The sequence below is a fragment of the Gopherus evgoodei genome, chromosome 11, assembly GCF_007399415.2.
Source record: "Gopherus evgoodei ecotype Sinaloan lineage chromosome 11, rGopEvg1_v1.p, whole genome shotgun sequence".
Classification (NCBI taxonomy): Eukaryota; Metazoa; Chordata; order Testudines; family Testudinidae; genus Gopherus; species Gopherus evgoodei.
The window spans coordinates 70,422,198-70,444,185 of record NC_044332.1 but is presented as its reverse complement, the minus strand read 5'-3'; positions in this window follow the sequence as shown (position 1 = coordinate 70,444,185).

Sequence of the window (21,988 nt, the reverse complement as noted above, 5' to 3'; positions counted from 1 at the left end):
CTTGTGACCCCCAGTAATAACCTCATGACTCCCTGAGGGGTCCCAACCCCCAGTTTGAGAACCCCTGGGTTAATTTAATTTTAGCACCCTGTGTCCATTCATATATATGTGCTATTTTGAGCATTTCAGTTTTCACAACATAGGCTCATCCCAGATTCTGGAAGAAGCTCAAATGCTCAGTTCGTGGAGTATGTACATAAGCTATACTAAAGACAAACCCACAGTAACTGTCTCCAGTTTGTGAGGGACCCCATGGAGCCAGTCTCTAGGAAACAGATAAATGCATGGAGGTTAAGTCCATTAATGGCTGTTAGCCAAAATGGGTAAGGAATGGTGTCCCTAGCCTCTATTTGTCAGAGGGTGGAGATGGATGGCAGGAGAGAGATCACTTCAGGGGCGGCTCCAGGCCCCAGAACACCAAGCGCACGCTTGGGGCGGCAAGCCACGGGGGGCGCTCTCCCAGTGCTGCAAGGGCGGCATGCAGGCTGCCTTCGGCAGCTTGCCTGCGGAGGATCCGCTGGCCCCGCGGGTTCAGTGAAGCTCCCGCAGGCGTGCCTGTGGGAGGTCCGCCAAAGCCGTGGGACCAGTGGACCCTCCGCAGGCAAACCACCAGAGGCAGCCTGCCTGCTGTGCTTGGGGCGGCAAAAACCCTAGAGCCACCCCTGGATCACTTGATCATTACCTGTTAGGTTCACTCCCTCTGGGGCACTTGGCATTGGCTATTGTCGGTAGACAGGATACTGGGCAGGATGGACCTTTGGTTTGACCCAGTATGGATGTTCTTACATTCTAACCTAAATGAACCCAAAGTTATGGAGACAGATACAAGTCAAGGAAGCCAGCAGACATGGGTGGCAAGTTTGTAGAAACTTTGGTGGTGCCCAGAACCTGCCCCCCCAACTGCACCCCCCCCCCAAACTCTGCCCCCACCTGCCTAAGGCTCTGGGGGGAGGTTGGGGGGGTTGATCTGGGGTGCAGATCCTGGGCTGGGGTTTAGGGTGCAGGAAGGGTGCAGGGTGCAGGCTTTGGGATGGAGTTTGGATGTTGGGTGCAGGCCCCAGGCTGGGGCGGGGGGTGGATGTGCAGGAGAGGGTGAGGGGTGCAGGCTTTGGGACGGAGTTTGGGTGGAGGCTCTGCTCTGGGGGTGTGGGAGGGGGTGAGTGGTCCAGACTCTGGGAGGGAGTTTGGGGGTGGGAAGGGGTGTGTGGGAAGGGGGGGTGCACGCTCTGGAAGGGGGTGGGATAGGAGGGAGTGCATGGGGTGAGGGCTGAGGATGAAGGATTAATGATGCAGGAGGGGGCTCAGGGCTGGGGCAGAGGATTAGGGTGCGGAGGGATGAGGCTGGGGCTGAGGGGTTCATGATGCAGGAGGGGGCTCAGGGCTGGAGCAGAGGATTAGAATGCGGGGGATGAGGCTGGGGCTGAGGATGAGGGGTTCATGATGCGATGGGGGCTCAGGGCTGGGGCAGAGGATTAGGGTGCAGAGGGATGAGAGCTCTGGCTGGGGATGAGGGGCTTGGGGCATTGGAGAAGCTCAAGGCTAGGACGGAAGGGCAGGTAATGGTAGCCTGCCCTGCCCTGCCCTGAGGGGGCGCTAGGACCCTGGGGCAGCAGACAGCAGTTCTGCCGGGAGCTACACCAGCAGCACAAGCAGATACAGGAGAGGCACCCGCCACTTTCTTTCAGGTAGGGATGCGTCGGGGCATGGGGAGACTCGTGGAGGCCGGGCCCTGATCCAGCCAGGATGGGGGGAGAGAGACCCAGCTCCAAATATTGCTGGAGCACAGCCTCAGCCCTGAATATTCCTGGTGCTCGGATACCTCGAACCCATATAACTTGCCACCTATGCCAGCAGAGTATCAGAAACCTGGAAAAATCTGACTGGATGGGCTAAGGCGTTTGGTCACAAGCTGAGGTGGTTCAAAAGTTTTGGATTTTTTTTAAGCAGAATTTTTTTTATCGTTTCTTTAAACAATCAAACACAGCAAGCAGCAAATATTTGGCCACACATTTCTGAAACCTCAAACCATATTCAGGTTTTGGCAGACTAATTTCAGCTTTTCAATTAAAAAAAACAACAAATTTTGAAGGAAAGAAGACATTATCCATGATTTTTTTCTGCTTTTTAAAAACCCCTAGTTTTCAATCCAAAAAAAGTTTTGATGGAAAATATTTGTCCAACCCTTTTCATGAACTTTAGTGCCTTTTAGCACTAGCTGATGCTGAGAACCAGTGATACCTTGTAAATAAGTTCTCTCAAAACTGGGTTTGTGCCGAGATGCAGAAGGTTTATTTTTCCCAGGGCCACCTGTGGGGGGGAGGGGGGGGAAACAAGTGGGGCAATTTGCGCTGGGCCCCGCAGGGGCCCCCACGAGAATATAGTATTGCAATTTTTTTTATGGAAGGGGCTCCCGAAATTGCTTTGCCCCAGGCCTCCTGAATCCTCTGGGCGGCCCTAAATGGTTCTAATATTGCAGCAAGCCAAAGGGCCATGATCTATACCAGGCAGCTGTTTGGGAACTGTGCTGACCTATGGGTGGGTGAGGAGGAAGAAAGATGCTTTGAAGGGATCAGCACATAGCTGGCACCTCCTCTAGGCCAGGTGTGGCACATCAGCTCTCTCTCCACTGTGGTCTGATGCCACCGGCTACTCTGCCTCTGCGGTGATCTTTGGCCCTCCAGCCAGGTCACTTCCAAGTCTCTTCCCTTCTGAGGTAGTCCATGAACAAAAGCAAGAGGAATTAACACAAACCAACTGAGCTAGTGAGAGACAGAGAGGAATGCTTCCCTCTCAGGGTATGTCAGGATCAGGCCCTTCTTTCCCGCAGGGAGGGACCATCAGGCAATGGCTGTCGGGGAAGCTCCTGTCTTGAGTCAGCCCTTTCCTTAGGAGCTGCAGGTTGAAAGTCTCTGCGCTTCCCTGGCCTGCCCACAAGTGAGCTGTTCTGCTTTCCTTTTCATACCTCCTCCAGCCTGTGCAGGTGTGGTGGGGTGGGGATAGCTGAGCCCAGAGCGGCTCCTGAACCCCTGATGTCCACTGGGGGGCTTGTATACCCCATCACAGATGCATATCCCACTACCCTACAAAAACCTACAACTATCAGGAGACAGTGCACTGTATGAGGCAGCCCCCCTAAAGGATCGCCTGGTTGGAAGGAATGGAGACTCAGTCCTCCTGAAGAACCGGGGGGAGCAGAGGGGGCACCTATATCTCATAACTACTTCATGGGATGGGAGCCATTTACCGTTGGCTCCCCCGGAAAGCTGGTAGCCCCAGCCTCTGGGGATGAAAAGAACAGAGGGCTTTTCACTGATGGAGGGGCAGATTTACAGTCAGCCCAGACCTTTAAACATACTCTCAGGAGCGAGACCCTTGTTACCCTGGGGAATTGATCCTAGCAGATTTTGGCAGTCCTAAAAAAGGTAGGAGCCTTAGGAAGGCAGGACCTTTTGGGCAAACTGACAGGTAAGAAAACAGCAGCCACTATAATCCAGATGTTGCCGGGGAAGAGCTGCTTGGACAAGTCCATGACGAAGACCGTATCTGATCTCAGGAGGAGAGCCGTAATCTATCTATGATGGCAGCAAAAAAACAAAACTCATTTGTAACCTTAAAAACAGGCTCAGTGAGCCAAACATCATCTCCTAGATAATGATCTAATGAACAGCAGTCTCCCTCTCTGTGCATTCCTTTGATGTACAGGTGTAAGAGCTAGTGCGGTGTGACTTGTTTCATAAACTGACAGAATACATAGGGCTGTGCAGAATAGTCCCTCCAAAGCTCAAACCAAACTCAGGCTTAGCATTTCTTGTAAGGTTCAGCTCCTGATTATGAAAGTTTGGCAAATGTGGGCTGAGGATGTTTCACAGCTAAGGAGGTAGCAAACTTCCTTTCTCCCCAATAAGCCCCCGGAGTGTTCTTGAGAGAGAGAAAGGACTGAATCCAGTGGGTTTCCTGGTAGGTAGGAGTTAATTTAATGAGAACCTGGAGGGGAGTGGTTCACTTGCAATCTCTCTGAACCAAAATTACAGGGCTCCACTTTTGTGAACTGATCACTGCAGAAAGGAAGGATGCAGAGGTGGGTCATGAATAGGCTGGAAAGTATTAAAGACAGGTCCTGAGCCACAAAATTTGGATCCAATCATCCAACTTTTGGGCAGGTTCAGATCTTAAGTTTTGTTCTTTATGGAGATGGGACCGTCCTGCTATTAGGAGCTGGGTTTGGATTGCTTCCTTCCCCTCACCAAAAAATACAGAGGGTGTTCAGATCGGTGTCTATCACTAAAGCATATACCTGTTACAGCCCTGTGCTGAATGGAATGAGATCAGCTGCGTATTACTCATTATCTCTATTACCTCAGTTCCTTTTACCTCAGATCCCTTGCTCCAACTACTGTACACACACCCACACACACAGCAAAAAGACAGTTCCTGGTCAGAGAGCAGAGACAACAGGTGGACACAAAATAGGAGAGGAAGCAGTGGTCACAACGCACCCCACTGCTCCTGTGCTGGTGATCACTTCGATCCCTAGCTACTGAATGTAAGCCTTATACCAATGTCAGACCTACTCCGAATCCACTGAGACGGCTGTTTCGTTTTGGCTGCAATTTCCACTTCCCAACACTGGACCCCTTGTGGCAGTGCTAGTAGTTAAGGAAGTGTCTGCATTTGGCTGCCCAACCCCAATACCAAATTCTAACCCCACACGCTCTTTACGTGAAACCATAATAAAGCCTGTTTCCCTGCTCCTTGGTTATTGATTCCACCTACAATCTTTCATCTCTCCTGGCACATGCCATGTGCAAGTTCCAATATACATGCTCATTATGTTCCAGTGGAACATACCATAAAGTAAAGGTAAGCGACACGTAGCAGACAGGCTGCATGTAGTAGTCAGTAATAGGGAAGCTATTCTCAGCTTACAAAATCCACTCAGACACTTCCAGAAAATTCACATCAGATACCCGTGCCCTCTGAATGGATAATAAATACATCTGACCCAGCGATCCCAGTGTTATCTGTGTTTCAGTTACCAAATTACACAATACAGCTGTACACCTGATGTGATTTTAATAACATAAGACCACAAAGAGCAATGGAGCACAATGGTTAAAAGCGGACAAGAGAACATTGATTTTCTGATTGCATTCCAGCTTCTCTGAAATATAAGCAGCCCCAAGTGAAGCAAAGCAGCCCAAGGTACATTTCCATGTGCTATCCCCACTGACTCCTGAAAGCAATCCCTCATCCATCAGAAAAGAATCTTTATTCAAATAAATACCAGCTTTTTGAGAATCAATATGTCCTTAGCTACAGATTTACTAATTAGTTTAGCCAGAATGAAGGGGGTTTGACAATGTTTACTTGGGTGTTACAGGAGATGGAGCCTGCATGGAAGGAGGGAGCTTATGTCTAACTACTTGTAGCATATTGAGAAACCTGGCCTGCTTTAAAGCCTTGACCAAAACCCTTGTGCTCATGTAACAGAAAAGCTGTTGCCCTTTCCCCTCACTGAGGTGTTTGACCTCGGAACTCTAATCCACTTTAATGGCCCGGCGCTTCCTCACTTGCAGTGGGGTCACAGAACGTCGGGGCATTGCCTTGAGATGGCAATCTCGTCTTCAGCTCCAGCTGACATCTCGAAGTTCATGAGAATCACGTGAGCGCCCAGATCAGGCCCACATAATGAGACCCCTAAGGCCAGATTCTGCTCTCATTTCTGTGGGTGTAAATCCAGAATAACTTCACTGATGTAAATGGAGTTACTTCAGATTCACAGCCAGGAAATTGAGAGCATATTCTGGCTCCTGGTGCTTAGGCCACAATAGCTTTATACGATTTATGCAATAAATCTGGGCTTCCTGTAAAAAACTGAGATCTTAGCAGATATGGGAGCAGACATACCAAGCACATTTATTTGGCTACAATGGAAGCAACTAGCCCCTGCCCAGAATATAGAGGTTTGAGACAGACCAGAACCCCAAACTGAAAAGCCCTGAATTTAGAGGTCACACAATTCCCATGCATTTTAAGAAGTCAGTGAGAGCGGAGGATGTTCAGCATCTCCAGACCACACCCTAAGACTGGGACCCCCTTTCTCCCCCTCGCCACAAATCTGAACCCAAACCCAAGTTACATGATAGGAAGAGCTAGCATCCTGTATCTAAAAGGGGAATCTGTGGGGACAGAGGAGGGGACGTTAGAATGACATATCAGCAAGCTTGTGGCCACACACGGGACTCTGCTCCACATACTGGGTGGCCTTCATGGTTGCCAGCTTGCCTTGTATGATACTGAAGTTGAGATTCAAGCCTTGCTGTCTACTGACAGGACTGGAGGAGCCCATACAAGCCCCTTCTTCTGGCTAACCCAGCAGGAGCTGTGCTAAGCTAAAAGTCACTCCTCACATCTCTTCTTTGGAGCATTCCTCCTGCCCACATTTCTGAGTTGATGGAGGGCCCACAAGTAGAAGATAACTGGATGCAACAGGTCCAGACTCCAACGATCTTACTGTATTTGGGTCAATTTTGCTCCCTTTAAAGTTAATGGGGAAACTCTTATTAACTTGAACAGGAGCAGGCTCATAAGGTAGACAACACAGTGCAGATAGCCAGATGATGGTCAATGTAACAATGGTGCTGATACCACATCTGTCCCATCCTAAAGCACTGATGATCATTTTAGAAGCTGTTCCAATGCTATTCTGAGGTTGGCACATGAAATGGCCTTCCCATTTCACTCAGCCTTAGAATCTAAGGAAAGGTAGGGGGTGTCCATTTGCAAATATTTACAGGTAAAGTTTAAAAAGAAAATAATCAGGCAGTGCTGGATTGGTGTATCTTTCCGCTTGCCTGAAATGTACAAATGGTTCAGACCTTGGAATACATTTCCAGCACCAAACTTTTGCAAGGATCAGGGCCTCTACAACAGAGCAAAATAAGTGATGGAGTTTGATTACCACTTGATGACTCCAGTTTTACACCAGCGTAACTCAAAATTAGTGAATGGAAAAGAATGATTCAGGGTCTGTAAAATATGCCTTACAGTGAGAGACTTAAGGAGTTCAATCTATTTAGCTTACTGAAGGGACGGTTAAGAGGTGGCTTGATCACAGTCTATATGTACCTACATGGAGAGGAGACATCTGATACCAAAAGGCTCTTGGATTTTGTCAGACCTCTGTCTGCCAGATTAAATGGCTAGAAACTGAAATTAAACAAACTCAAAACTGGAAATAAGATGCAAAATTGTTGAAAGAGGATAATTAGCCATTGTAATAGTTTACCGGGGGTGTGGTGGATTCTCATCCATTTGAAATCTTAAAATTCGAGATTAGATGTCTTTCTAAAGGGTTTGCTGAGTCTAGTTCAACCACACATTGCCCTGGTCTACACTACGCGTTTATTTAGCAGTGTTAAACCGAATTAACCCTGCACCCGTCCACACAACGAAGCCCTTTATATCGATATAAAGGGCTCTTTAAACCGATTTCTGTACTCCTCCCTGACGAGGGAAGTAGCACTGAAATTGGTATTGCCATGTTGGATTAGGGTTAGTGTGGCCGCAATTCAATGGTATTGGCCTCCGGGAGGTATCCCACAGTACACCATTGTGATCGCTCTGGAAAGCAATCTGAACTCGGATGCACTGGCCAGGTAGACCGGAAAAGCCCCGCAAACTTTTGAGTTTCATTTCCTGTTTGTCCAGCATGGAGCTCTGATCAGCACGGGTGGTGATGCAGTCCCAAATCCAAAAAGAGCTCCAGCATGGACCATACAGGAGATACTGGATCTGATCACTGTATGGGGAGACAAATCTGTTCTTTCAGAGCTCCGCTCCAGAAGACGAAATGCCAAAGCATTTGAAAAAATCGTAAGGCTATGATAGACAAAGTCCACAGCAGGGACTCAATACAGTGCTGTGTGACAACCGTAACGGAAAGCCAAAGAATCAAATGGACGCTCATGGAGGGAGGGAGGGAGGGGGGATGGAGGATTCCAGCTATCCCACAGTTCCTGCAGTCTCCGAAAAGTCTTTGCATTCTTGGCTGAGCTCCCAATGCCTGAAGGGTCAAAAACCTTGTCGACAGTGGTTCAGGGAATATGTCGTCAATTTATCCCCCCTCCGCTGCCCTCAAAGAAAAGGGGAAAAAATCGTTTCTCGCCTCTTTTCAATGTCACCGTATGTCTACTGGATGCTGCTGGTAGACGGGGTGCTGCAGCGCTAAACAGAAGCATCCTCTCCCCTCCCCTCCCCGGTGGCAGACGGTACCGTACAATGTGACTGATAGCCATCCTCGTCATCATCCTGTGAGTGCTCCTGGCTGGCCTCGGTGAGGTCGGCTGGGGGCGCCTGGGCAAAAATGGGAATTACTCCCGGTCATTCCCTTCTTTAAGCTTTGTGTCCTGGAGATTCAGTCCTGGCAGATGGTGCAATAGGGCTGGTAACCGTCCTCATCATAGCAGCTGGAGGCTGAGCTCCTCTCCCCCTCCCCGCCTTTCATGTCTAATGGAGATTCTGGACTATCATAGTAGCGGGAGGCTGTGCTCCTCTCCCCACCCACCCTTTAATGAGTAATGGAGATGTCCTGCCTGGAATATAATAGCAGCTGGAAGCTGCCTCCCCCTCATTTTATCTCACTAAAAAGTCAATGTTTCTTATTCCTGCATTCTTTATTACTTCATCACACAAATGGGGGGATAACTGCCACCGTAGCCCAGGAGGGGTGTGGGAGGAGGGAAGCAACAGGTGGGGTTGTTGCAGCGGCACCCCCTAGAATGGCATGCAGCTCATCATTTCTGCGGGACACCTGGGGCTCTGACCCGGAGCGGCTGTGCTCTCTGGTCCTCTAGTAGACTTTCCACATATTCTTGACAGGACTGACTCTTTTTAGACAAAATAAAGAAGGGAATGACTCGGGGAGTCATTCCCATTTTTGTCCATGCACCCCTGGCCGACCTCAGCGAGGCCAGCCAGGAGCACCCATGACAGCAGCAGATGGTACAATATGACTGGTAAAACTCATGGACAATTTCCAAAGCAGCAAACGGTGCAATCAGGCTGGTAACTGTCTCTGCTACCTTGCAAAGGCAAATGAATGCTGCTGTGTAGCACTGCAGTACAGTGTCTGTCAGCAGCATCCAGTACACATACAGTGACAAAAGGCTAAACGGGCTCCATGGTTACCATGCAATGGCATCTGCCAGGGCAATCCAGAGAAAAAGGGTGCGAAATGATTGTCTGCCGTTGCTTTCACAGAGGAAGGACTGAGTGACAACATTTACCCAGAATCACCCGTGACATTGTTTTTGCTCCATTATGCACTGTGATCTCAACCCAGAATTCCAATGGGCAGGGGAGACTGTGGGAACTATGGGATAGCTATGGATAGCTACCCACAATGCAACACTCTGGAAATCGATGCTAGCCTCGGTACATAGACGCACACCGCTGAATTAATGTGCTTAGTGGGGCCGCGTGCACTCGACTTTATACAAACTGGTTTTTTAAAACAGATTATGTAAAATTGGAGTAATCCCGTAGTGCAGATATACCCATTATTGAATTTGATGGAGGAATTACTGGGTGAAACTATATGATCTGTGTTATGCAGAAGGTTAAACTAGAGGATCATAATGGTCCCCTCTGGCCTTAAAAGTCTATGAATTAAATAAATGGAGTTACACTTGCATAAAACTGGAACACTGCATTAGTGAATCAGCCCCATCACTTTTGCAGTGACAGTACAGAGAATAGAATAGAAAATACATATTTTGAGGCAAAAAAATCAGTCCCTATTTTACAAGTAGGGTCCAATAAGACTTTATTCTGTTGATATATTTAAGATGTTCATTAGTTTTCCTTTACAATATTATTCCCTTTAAAACCTATACAAGTTCTTCTAAGAAAAATGTTACATGTGAAGATGGGGGTTTTCTTTGCCTTCAATTTTATTTACATCCAGGAGTTTTCAAAGACCCACACATGGAACACAAAAGTTGTAATAATGCAGATCTGCATGCTTTAACTTTGGGAGTGAAACTGACATTTTTTCCCTCTCTTTGCAACGTCTCATCTTCCAGGGAGGGAAACTCTCTTTTTGGAAGATTTGGGAATTCCAATCAAATTAGTATGCATGCCATGGATTATCATACTCCTAAAAATGCTTGTCTTCTCTTTGCAGGCTTGAGACAAAACTAAACACCTATTAAAGTCAATGGAAAGACTCCCATTAACTTCAGTGGGCACTGGATCAGTCCTGAAATAATTATTACTGAATATGGACAGACAGAAGGTATTTCAAGGAACAGCCACTATAGTCATTTCTTGGCCTGATGTTAGCTATACTGAAAGCTCTACCAAAAAGCCGAACTGAAGATGTCTAAGACCCCATGCACTATTTTAATGTGAAACAGCCAAAAGTTCCCAGACAATTAATAATTGTTTGTACATCTTCCATTCCACAGCTATTCTATAGATTATATCCCCTTTCTCAACCCTATGCCTTTTGTCAGATTATTTCTTCTAGACCATCTATGGCAGTGGTTTTCAAACTTGTTTTTTGGTGACTCAGTTGAAGAAAAGTGTTGATGCCCACGACCCAACAGAACTAGAAATGAAGGGTTTGGAGTGTGGGAGGGGCTCAGGACTAGGGCAGAGAGAGTTGAGGTGCGGGAGGGGGCAAGGGATGAGGGGTTTGGGGTAGCTCAGGGCTGGAGCAGGGGATTGGCGCACGGGCTTACCTCTGGCGGCTCCCGGTCAGTGGTACAGCGGGGTGCAGAGGCAAGCTTCCTGTCTGTCTGCAGATCATGCTGTGCCCCGGAAGCGCACAAGGTGGAGACACACAAGCAGTTCTGTGTGGCTCTAGCCTGCAGGCACCACTCCCCCAGCTCCCACTGGCCACGAACCGGCCAAGGGGAATGCAGAGCCGGTGTTTGGGGGAGGGGGTTCCACGTGGAGCCCCGTGGCCCGCCTTCCTAGAAGCCAGACCTGCTGCTGGCTGCTTCTGTGGCACAGCACCATGTCAAAACAGGTAGGGACTAGCCTGCCTTAGCCAGGCAGCAACGCCAATGCAACTTTTAATGGCCTGGTTGGTGGTGCTGACCAGAGCTGCTGTGAACCAGTGCCTTACATTCCACGACCCAATACTGGGTCACGACCCGCAGTTTGAAAACCACTGATCTATGGGAATAGTGTTTAATATCACAAAAGGCAAATCATTTGTGAAGCACTGCTATTGATATTGTTACATTCCCTTAAATACAAAAAACGCATCTTACAAGGAAGAAGGGGAGGGGAAAACTTAATAGCAATGGTTTAAACAATTGTGTGCAACTTACAAAGTTAATTCCACATACTCCCTAACATTAGCTTGGCAAGAACTATCATGGGGCTCTCCAGCTTGTTACAAAATACTACTTATGTCTAATCAATTGGCATGTGATTGCTGAACAGCAATGAGCTACAGCAGATTCGTGGAGAGCACCAGAAAAACCTCTCCACAACCAGTTTTAGAATAGAGGTCTGTTTCTTGTCATATCTCACACATACAGATAATTATTGGCCTGAAAGTACAGAAACCATTTTTTCCCAAAGGAAATCCATGGTAAGTACTGTAAGATCAAACTATTACTTAAAAAAAAAAGAAAGAAAAATGAAAACAGGCAGAAGCAGGTGTTTAAAAGATAGAAACAGAGGTTTAAACAAAGTTTGTCTTAGATGTGGGCAGAAGCTGATGCACACAGAGTTGGAGAGCCAGGAGTATATTAAAAGTTAGCTCTAAGGCAAGGCTAAAATCAAGTTGTGTATTACCCTGTTCTATTGCTCCATCTTACCACAATTACCACTCTATTTTCCTCCTATCGTTTGTTACACGCTTCAAATTATCCTGGAAGCTATTCCACGCAGTCAGAGCCCCATAAACTCCAGTGGTGCACTAGATGGATTCGTTTGCAGGATCTGGGCTGGAACTGTCTCCTACTATGGCCTAGTCTACACTGAAAAGTTAGGTTGATGCAAGGCAGCTTACTTACAATCGACCTAACTCCGTAAGTGTCTACACTAAAATGCTGCCCCCGCCAATGTAACTTGCCTGCTACGCCGACTTAATTCCACCTCCACAAGAGCTGTAGCGCTTAGGACAACACAGCTAGGTTGATGCAGTGTCAGTGCACATACTGCATTACTTATGTCCACTTTAGTGGTCTCCAGGAGGTGTCCCACAATGCCCCATCGTGACTGCTGTTGTCACCATTTGAACTCCCCTGCCCAGCAGCTAGGTACACGTACACACCCCTCCCTTATTAAAGCCCCACAAATTTTTGAAATTCCATTTCCTGTTTGCTCAGCGTGGAGAGCTCACCTAGCAACTGCCCAGCTAACCACATGCTGCCGATGCACTCCTGCCTAGAGTACACAGGAGGTGGTGGATCTCCTGGGTCTTTGAGGAAACTAGGCTATGCATATACAGCTCTGATCCAGCCGTAGAAACGTCAATATCTAGGAGGAGGTCGCTCAGGGCCTGGGGGAAAAAAAGCAACAAGAGGGACACGCAGCAGTGCCACGTGAAAATGAAGGAGCTGCGGCAGGCATACCAGAAGGCAAGGGAGGCTAACAGTTGCTCGTGTGCGGAGTGGCAGACATGCCACTGTTACAAAGAGCTGCATGCCATCCTCCGCAGAGACTCCCACCACCAACCCCAGGAGCGCTGTAGATACTTTGGAGAAGCTGGAGTCACAGTCCCTGAAGTGAACAATGAGGAGGGGTTGTAAGAGGAGGAGTAGTATGGGGGACAAGTGACGGGGGGATTCAGTGACACAGGACTCGTTTGTGACTCCAAAGCAGTCAAGCCATTCCCTACATCCAGCACAGGTGAGCCTGATGCAGGGGAAGGAACTTCTGGGAAATATGTGCAGGGACACATCTATTCATTTACTCTTTTTTAAATCAAGCTAGAAGAAGTAGTGAAATAACGAACAGAGGTAGAGTCGCTATCTGCTTCTCTGTACAGATAGGCAGAAGCGGCCCTGCAGAACAGTTTGATTATGTGCATTGGGATGTCATGTGAATCCTCCATAGTGATCGAGGAAACTTTCCTGCAGGTAGTCTGCAATCCTCTGCTGAAGGCTTCTGGGAAGTGCTGCCTTATTTCTTCCTCCACAGTAGGACACATTCCCGCCACTCAACACTTACTTCAGCAGGCACTTGCAGTACACAAGGTAGCAGTACACAGACCTGGTCTGCAGATGGATGAGTGCAGGAGCTGTTCCCTTTCAGCCTCTGTTATCTCACTCCTGAGCGTATCAGCTAAAAATCACCACTGCCTGTGGAAAACAGTCCCACTATTCAGTGCAGTTGCCCTGTCTACATATACTAATGCCCATAAGCTACTCTTCTGCCCCCTTGTTGTCCCAACTTCCTCCCCCACTCCACCATACTTACAAGGCTGGGACTGTTGCTGTGCTCTATGAATCCCAAGAAATGAGAATGTAGTGCTTGTAATTTGTGTGCATCAAGGGGAGTGAATTCAGTTTCCATTTATCTTTTGAATACAATTACAATAGTACCTCTGTGCAGTGTATCTTTTACAGCTGAAAATGTTGCTTTGAGGATGTCTCCACCACACCAGCAAAGTGGCTCAGCCAGAAGGAGGAGGACGACGAAGAAGGGGACGCAGGATTACAGGTTCCAAGAGATCCTGCAAGCCTCTTGGGCATCAGATACCGAGCACAAGGCTTGAAGGATCACTCTCACAGACAGAATGGACAGGGACAGAGCAGAGAGGAGAAAAGCACAGGAAAAGGAGAGAAACATACCACAGGAGATGCTAGCGCTTCACAAATGGCAAAGAGACATGCTGGAGACTCCACCATCGCTTGCAATACCATAGAAGAGTAACCCTTTCTCTTAATGTACTCTGTGGAAAGGTGTTCTGCTGCCAAAATGGGGAGATGCATACCATCTATCACCCCGTCACACCTCGGGAACTCTACTGCTGCAAAACCATCCACTATATCCTGCACATTGACTCAAGTCACCGTCCTTGGTAGGAGACAATTAATGGCTCTGCACACTTGCATCACAGCAACCCCCACAGTAGAGTTCCCACTCCAAACTGATTCCCAACTGACTGGTAGCAATCTGGCATTGCAAGTTTCCACACAGCGAATCGCCGCTCACTTCTCCACTGTCAGTGCAGCTCTCATTTTGGTATCGCTGCGCTGGAGGGCTGAGGTGAGCTCCACACACACTTCCAGGAACATGGCCTTGCACATCCAAAAGTTCTGCAGCCACTGCTTGTCATCCCATAATCTCATCAAGCAGCGCTAGTTTCTCAGGCTCAGAACAAGTGCCCCACTGTCTGCAGCTGCTCCATGAATGCAAACAACAACCGTGAATTGTTTCTATGTCCCACAGCAAGCTAGCCTCCAAGGAATCATCTTATTCCTCACAGCTCCCCTGGCGGCTCTGCAAATACTGCAGGATCAAGCATGTTGTGCTCAATATTCTCATCAAAACAGTGCAGACCTGTGCAGGATCCATACTTCTCACAGAAATGGCAGACATGTGGGTTTGAGGGGCTCTTGGAAAGAGGCGCAAAACATTATGGGATGCAGATTAAATTATGGGATGGAGAAAACTGCATCATGGGACTTTGAAACCATGTTCCCAGTCACCTCTGCGTGACTCATTCGCCCCTAATGGGTAGGGGTTGAGATGCCTCAAACACCCTGTGCTAGATGGTGGCAAGTTGCAGAATGGGATAGCTACCATGGTGCACTGCTCTCTGCCTTGAAGTGAGCATTGCTAGTGGGGACGCACACCGCCAACCCAAGGAAAGTAGGGTGGACATGCAAAAACGAGTTAGTTACTGCAGTGGCTGTACATCAATGTAACTTAGGTTGCCTTAATTTTGTAGCCAACACTTTCCCTATGGCTTTGTACAGCACTTCTCACATTGAGGCCCTACGCCTAACTGGGGCCTGTAGGTGCTACTGCAATACAAATAGTAATAAGCATATTTAGTCAGTACAAAGATTAAAACTACAGACTCTTTTGTGGGTCTGAAAAGGTTCCTCCTCCCCAGTAACAATACCTAGCTCTCATAGAGCACTGGTCATCTGTACATCCATTTCAAAGCACTTTCTGAAGGAGATAAGAATCATTATCCCCACTTCACAGAAGAGGAAACTGAGGCACAGAGAGGCAAAGTGACTTGCCCAAAATGACCCTGAAAGCCAACAGCAGAGTAGAGAATAGAACGAAAATCTCCTGAGCCCCAGTCCTAGGTTTTATCCACTAGGCCACAGCTGCCTCCCAGGATACTGTTTCCACTCAGCCCCTTGTTAGACAACAGAATCATCCTAGTATTACTTCATTTAAATGTACTGGGTTTATTTTAAATGCACAATGCAGATAGGAATGTCTCTTTCAAGTAGACGGAGAATAAATCTGTGCAAAATACAAAATACTGCATTCTGCTCTGGTGTCTATAATATCCTGCACATTTTATGCGATAAAAAAAGAAAAAGCTTTGGGAGTCTATCTGCCTCTGCTACACTGCTGAAATGGCAAAGGATAAAGAAATTCATTGGAGGGCAAGGAATTGATTCTCAAAGGTCTCATCTGTTCCAGTTCTGGTCATACTTACAAGTGTGACTCCAGTAAATTATCTTCGCCAGTTCTGGGAAAGAAATCGTTGTTCACAGATTCTCCAAGGAGCTGCTACATTGTTCTGATGTTACTGATCATGCTAGAGATAGGTCTGAGCTACAGAACCAGATCCAAACTGCTGAAAGTGATGAGTTTTGGATCAGCCCATTATGGAGGTAGGTCTGACTTACCATCTGGACCCTATGGTTTTGGTTAAGGCCCAGCTCTGGAAGTCACCATTGCAGTTTAACTTCTATCATCCTGAGGCCAATTTCCTCATTAAACCCCAAAAGTTATGAACAGTTGGAGCCCAATTCTGACCTCATTTATCCTGGTGTGAACGGAGCATAACTCTGCTGAAGCCAATAGAATTATCGCAGTAAAACTGGTGCAAGCAACATCAGCATTAGGTCCTCACTTTAAGACAGTTCCACAAAAAGTCTCACCGAGCGACATGAGGAGAGAACATGCACTCATGCCTTAGAGTTCTAGATAGACCAGAGAGGACACCAAGACACAGGGCCAGATCCTTAGCTGATGTAAATCGTCATATCTTCACTGAGGTCAATGGAGCTATACCAATTTACACCAGCTGAACTGCTAGTCCACATTCTTTTTTCTCACTTAACGGAGTTGGAACAAGGGACACAAAAGGAATCCAGAGAAGTCACATGAAGTACATGGAGAATTGTCTTCAAACGGGAGTGTAACATTTAAGGTTCTGCAGAGATCAGTACTAGGGCTAGCCCCATTCAATATTTTTAATCAATGATCTGATGTAAATATCAAATTACTGCTGATAAAATGCGTGGGTGACACAAAGATTGGCAGAGTGGTAAGCAATGACAAGACAGGGCAGTCATACAGAGCCATCTGGATTGCTTGGTAAGCTGAACCCATCCAGACACCAATGTGTTTTAATACAGCCAAATGTAAGATCATACCTCTAGAAATAAAGAAAGAATGCAGGCAATAGCTACAAAATGGAGGACAGTATACTGGAAAGAGGTGCTTCTGATTTAGGGTTCATAGTGGAAAAGCAACTTAACGTGACCTCTCAGAGTGCCATACAAAGCGCCAATGCGCTCCTCAGATGTATACACAGAGGAATAGCGAACATGAGTATGGAGGTGATTTTACCTCTGTATATTGCTTTGGTGAGCCTAATACAGGAATACTGTGCCCAGTTCTGGTATCCACATTTTAAAAATTATGTTGAAAAACTGGAGGGTGCAAAGAGCCAAATAAATAAAAGTGTTTTGAGGACTGGAAAAATGCCTTACAGAGCGGTACTTAAAATGCTCAAGCTGTTTAGTTTATGAAAATGAAAATTGAGATGTGACTTGATTACAATGTACAAGTACCTTCATGGGGAGAAAATACTGGGTACTAAAGGATTCTTTATTCTAGAGAACAATGGCTGGAAGCGGAAGCCAGACAAATTCAAATTAGAAGTGTTGGTAAGTACAAAGTAATGCACACTGGAAAACATAATCCCAATTATACATACAAAATAATGGGGTCTAAATTAGCTGTTACCGCTCAAGAAAGATCTTGGAGTCATTGTGAACAGCTCTCTAAAAACATCTGCTCAACGTGCAGCGGCAGTCAAAAAAGCAAACAATGTTAGGAACAGCTAGGAAAGGGATAGGTAAGAAGACAGAAAATATCATAATGTAACTTTATAAATCCATGGTACGCCCACTCCTTGAGTGTTGCATGCAGTTCTGGTCACCCCATCTCAAAAGAGATATTAGAATTGGAAAAAGTACACAAAAGGGCAACAACAAATGATTAGGAGTACGGAACAGCTTCCATCTGAGGAGAGATTAAAAAGACTGGGACTGTTCAGCTTCGAAAAGAGAGAGGATATAATATGATAAAATTATGACCGGCGTGGAGAAAGTGAATAAGGAAGTGTTACTTACCCCTTTACAAAAGACAAGAACAAGGGGTCACCCAGTGAAATGAACAGGGAGCAGGTTTCAGACAAACAATAGGAAGCGTTTCTTCACACAACACAGTCACCGTAAGGCACTGGTTGCCAGGGGATGTTGTGAAGGCCAAAAGTATAACTGCGTTCAAAAAAGAATAAGTAATGAAGGATAGATCCATCATTGGCTATTAGCCAAGATGGTTGGGATGCAACCTCATGTTCTAGGTTTGCTTAAACCTCTGACTGCCCTAAGCTGAGACTGGATAACGGGATGGATCACTCGATAAATTGTCACATTCTATTCGTACCCTCTCAGGCATCTGGAACCAGCCACTGTCAGAAGACAGGAGACGAGGATAGATGGACCATTGGTCCGACTCAGTATGGCCATTCTGATGTTCTTAGGAAAAAAGGGGCATATTTTCAATTGTCATGGTGATTAACCACTGGAACAAACTACCAAGGGAAGTGGTGCATTCTCCATCTGTTGATGTCTTCAGATGGATACTGGAGGCCTTTCATGAACATACACTTTAGTCAGACAAGTTACTGACTCAACACAGGACTAACTGGGTAAAATTTAAAGGTCTGTGATACATGAGAGGTCATATTAGACGATCTATAGATGCTTTCTGGCCTTAAACTTTATGAACATGATGATGGTCTCTCTTCAAATTCTATTTTCTTCTGTGTGCTAAATGCTTCTGTCAGTATGGATGTCTTCTACAGCTGAAAAATGCAGTCTTGGGCTTATGTACTATGACCCAGTGACCTCTTGGTGTCTGCATAATAATTTGTCAAAGGGTGTCAGGTAAGATCTCTACAGAAAGCCTGTGTCACACCAATCATCATAATCATTCTGAAATGTATATACAGATAATGTGTAAGGAGTTGGGTATTTATACTGAAAATTACACTCTTAAGGTCTGTGAGTTGGGACTGGTCATCAGAAAGTGGTAAATCAGTTTCTTTACAGCAGGAGGACACTTATCTACCTGTCTGGCTATATGCAGATTGAGTATTGTAAACTTCACAATGGATGTGTATTTACTGTCTGAGCAAAATGCTAATCAAGTGATTGCAAAGTGTCCGGGGAGATTGACCTCAGGAAATAAGAAGCAGCAGCAGTTACACTGTTTACAAGAGAAGACGATGGATGGTTGGAACTATACCTGGGAATGCTGAGGCATACCCAGGTATCCTTTACCTAGGGGACAAGCTGCCAGCTGGCTTCTCTTATGAACAGAGGATCACAGCTGGTCTGGCTGTATAACACTGGGAGAGAGATTTTATGAGACAGGAGAATATCTTGTCAGTTAAGTTGAGGCTCTAGCAAGGCTGTTATAATTTTACTTTATACGTAACTATTAGTTTCCATTAATTCTACTTTGTGCTTCTCTAATCTGTGTTCTTCATAAAATAAATATATACTGGTCTTCACTATAAACCAGTACAGATTTACACACGAAGATAACTTTTTGTTTTTAAGTGCAACCCAGGATCTATCCTGCTCCTTCCTCGAGGCCCCGTCCCGCTCACTCCATCCCCCCCTCCCCTCTATCGCTCACTCTCCCCCACCCTCAGTCACTTTGACCGGGCTGGGGTAGGAAGTTGCAGAGGTTGGAGGGGTGCAGACTCTGAATCTGGGGCAGGAGCTTGGAGTGTGGGAGGGGGCGAGGGGTGCAGGCTGAGAGGCAGTTTGGGTACAGGAGGGGGCTCCAAGCTGGGGCAGAGTGTTGGGGTACAGGAAGGGGTTTGGGGTTCAGGAGGGTTTATGAGGTGCGGGCTCTGGGAGGGGGCTCAGGTCTGGGGCAGGGGATTTGGGGTACTGGCTCCAGGAGGGGGCTCAGGGTTGGTGTGTGTAAGGCGGCACTTACCTTGGGCAGCTTCCAGTCAGCTGCACCCCACGCCACTCCAAAACCAGCCATCATGCCCCTGCAGCCCCTGGGGTGGGGGTACATGGCTCAGCGCATTGCCCCTCTGTCAAGGTTTTCCCCCCCACGTTGAACTTTAGAGAACAAAAAGTGGGGACCTGCATGAACACTTCTAAGCTAATTACTAGCTTAGGTCTGGTACACTGCCACCAGCCAGAACTTAGTGTCTGGCACACTTTCCGTTCCCCTAAAACCTTCCCTGGGGAACCCAGACCCAAACCCCTTGGATATTAAAACAAGGAGGAATTAACCATCCCCCCCTCCTTTCCCCCCCACCAATTTCTGGTGAGTTCAGACCCAATCCCTTGGATCTTCAAGGAAAAAATCAATCAGGTTCTTTAAAAAGGAAGCTTTTAATTAAAGAAAGAAAAGATAAAAATTATCTCTGTAAAATCAGGATGGAAAATGCTTTACAAGGTACTCAGATTCATATAGACTAGAGGGACCCCCCCAGCCTTAGATTCAAAGTTACAGCAAACAGATGTAAAAATCCTTCTAGCAAAAAGAAACCTTTACAAGTGGAGAAAACAAACATAAGACTAATCCACCTTGCCTGGCTATTACTTACAATTTTGAAACATGAAAGACTGATTCAGAAGGATTGGGAGAGCCTGGAATGATATCCCGTCCCTCTCAGTCCCGAGAGCGAACAACGAACAAAACAAAAAGCACAAACAAAGACTTCCCTCCACCAAGATTTGAAAGTATCTTGTCCCTCTATTGGTCCTCTGTCAGGTGTCAGCCAGGTTTACTGAGTTTCTTAACCCTTTACAGGTAAAAGAGACATTAACCCTTAACCATCTGTTTATGACACGCCCCCCAAATCTCAGACAGTGTGGAACCACACTGGCGGTGATTTTTTCTAGAACTTTAGAATAAACAGATTAATAAAACACATGCACCTTTACATATACTACTAATTATGTAAACTACAAGACTTTTCACATTTTAAGGACAATTTTTAACCAGTTGATTCTGGGAAACTTTCACGGGAGAGTGCATCAGCTACTTTATTAGAAGCCCCTGAAATGTGTTGAATTTCAAAATCAAAATCTTGGAGAGCTAAACTCCATCAAAGCAGTTTCTTGTTGTTTCCCTTGGCAGTATGAAGCCACTTTAGCGCAGCATGGTCGGTTTGTAGCTGGAAACACCGTCCCCAAACGTATGGGCGTAGCTTTTCCAGGGCACACGCAATGGCGTAGCATTCCTTTTCACTGATTGACCAGTGGCTATCCCTCTCAGACAGTTTCTTGCTGAGAAACCCGACAGGATGGAAGTTTTGATCCGGTCCTTCCTGCATTAAAACTGCTCCTACACCACGCTCAGATGCATCTGTGGTTACTAGGAATGGTTTGTCAAAGTCTGGGGCCCTTAGCACAGGGTCAGACATGAGTGTTGCTTTAAGCTTGGTAAAGGCCTTCTGACACTCATCAGTCCACTTAACTGCATTTGGCTGGGTCTTTTTGGTCAGGTCTGTTAGCAGGGCAGTGACTTGCCTGTAGTGTGGTATAAATCGCCTAGCCTTAGGCCAAGCCTAAGGAGGATTGGACCTGTTTCTTTGACTTTGGGACAGGCCACTTTTGGATAGCATCTACCTTGGCCTGTAGGGGGTTTACTGTTCCTTGACCCACCTGGTGTCCAAGGTAAGTCACTCTGTTTTGGCCTGTTTGACACTTTTTAGCCTTAACAGTTAGTCCTGCCTGCCTGATGTGCTCAAAAACTTTTTCCAGGTGTTCTGCCCATGAATCAGAAAAAATGGCCACATCATTGAGGTAGGCAACTGCAGATTCTCCCAATCCTGCTAGGAGACCATCTATAAGTCTTTGGAAGGTGGCGGGTGCATTTTGCAGCCCAAAAGGAAGCACATCAAGTTCATACACCCCTGCATGGGTGATGAAGGCAGACTTTTCTTTGGCAGGTTCATCTAGCGGTACTTGCCAGTAACCCTTGGTTAAGTCTATTGTAGAGATGAACTGGGCACGTCCCAGTTTCTCCAATAGCTCTTCGGTGCATGGCATTGGATAGTTGTCGGGATGAGTTACAGCATTTAGCTTACGGTAGTCCACACAAAAGCATATTTCCCCATCTGTTTTGGGTACTAGAACCACTGGAGATGCCCATGCACTGGTAGAGGGGTGGATTATACCCATCTGTAGCATGTTTCGGATCTCCCGTTCTATAGCAGCTTGGGCATGAGGAGACATCCGGTAGGGTGGGGTTCTAATTGGGTAAGCATTACCTGTGTCAATGGAGTGGTATGCCCGTTCAGTCCATCCTGGGGTGGCTGAGAACCATGGGGCGAAGCTAGTGCACAGCTTCTTGATCTGTTGCCGCTCCAGATGTTCCAAGGTTGTGGAGAGGTTCATCTCTTCCACGCCACCATCACTTTTTTCTTTGTAGCAGACACCTTCAGGCCACTCTGCGTCATCTTCTCCCTGGGCTGTAAACTGACAAACCTTTAAGT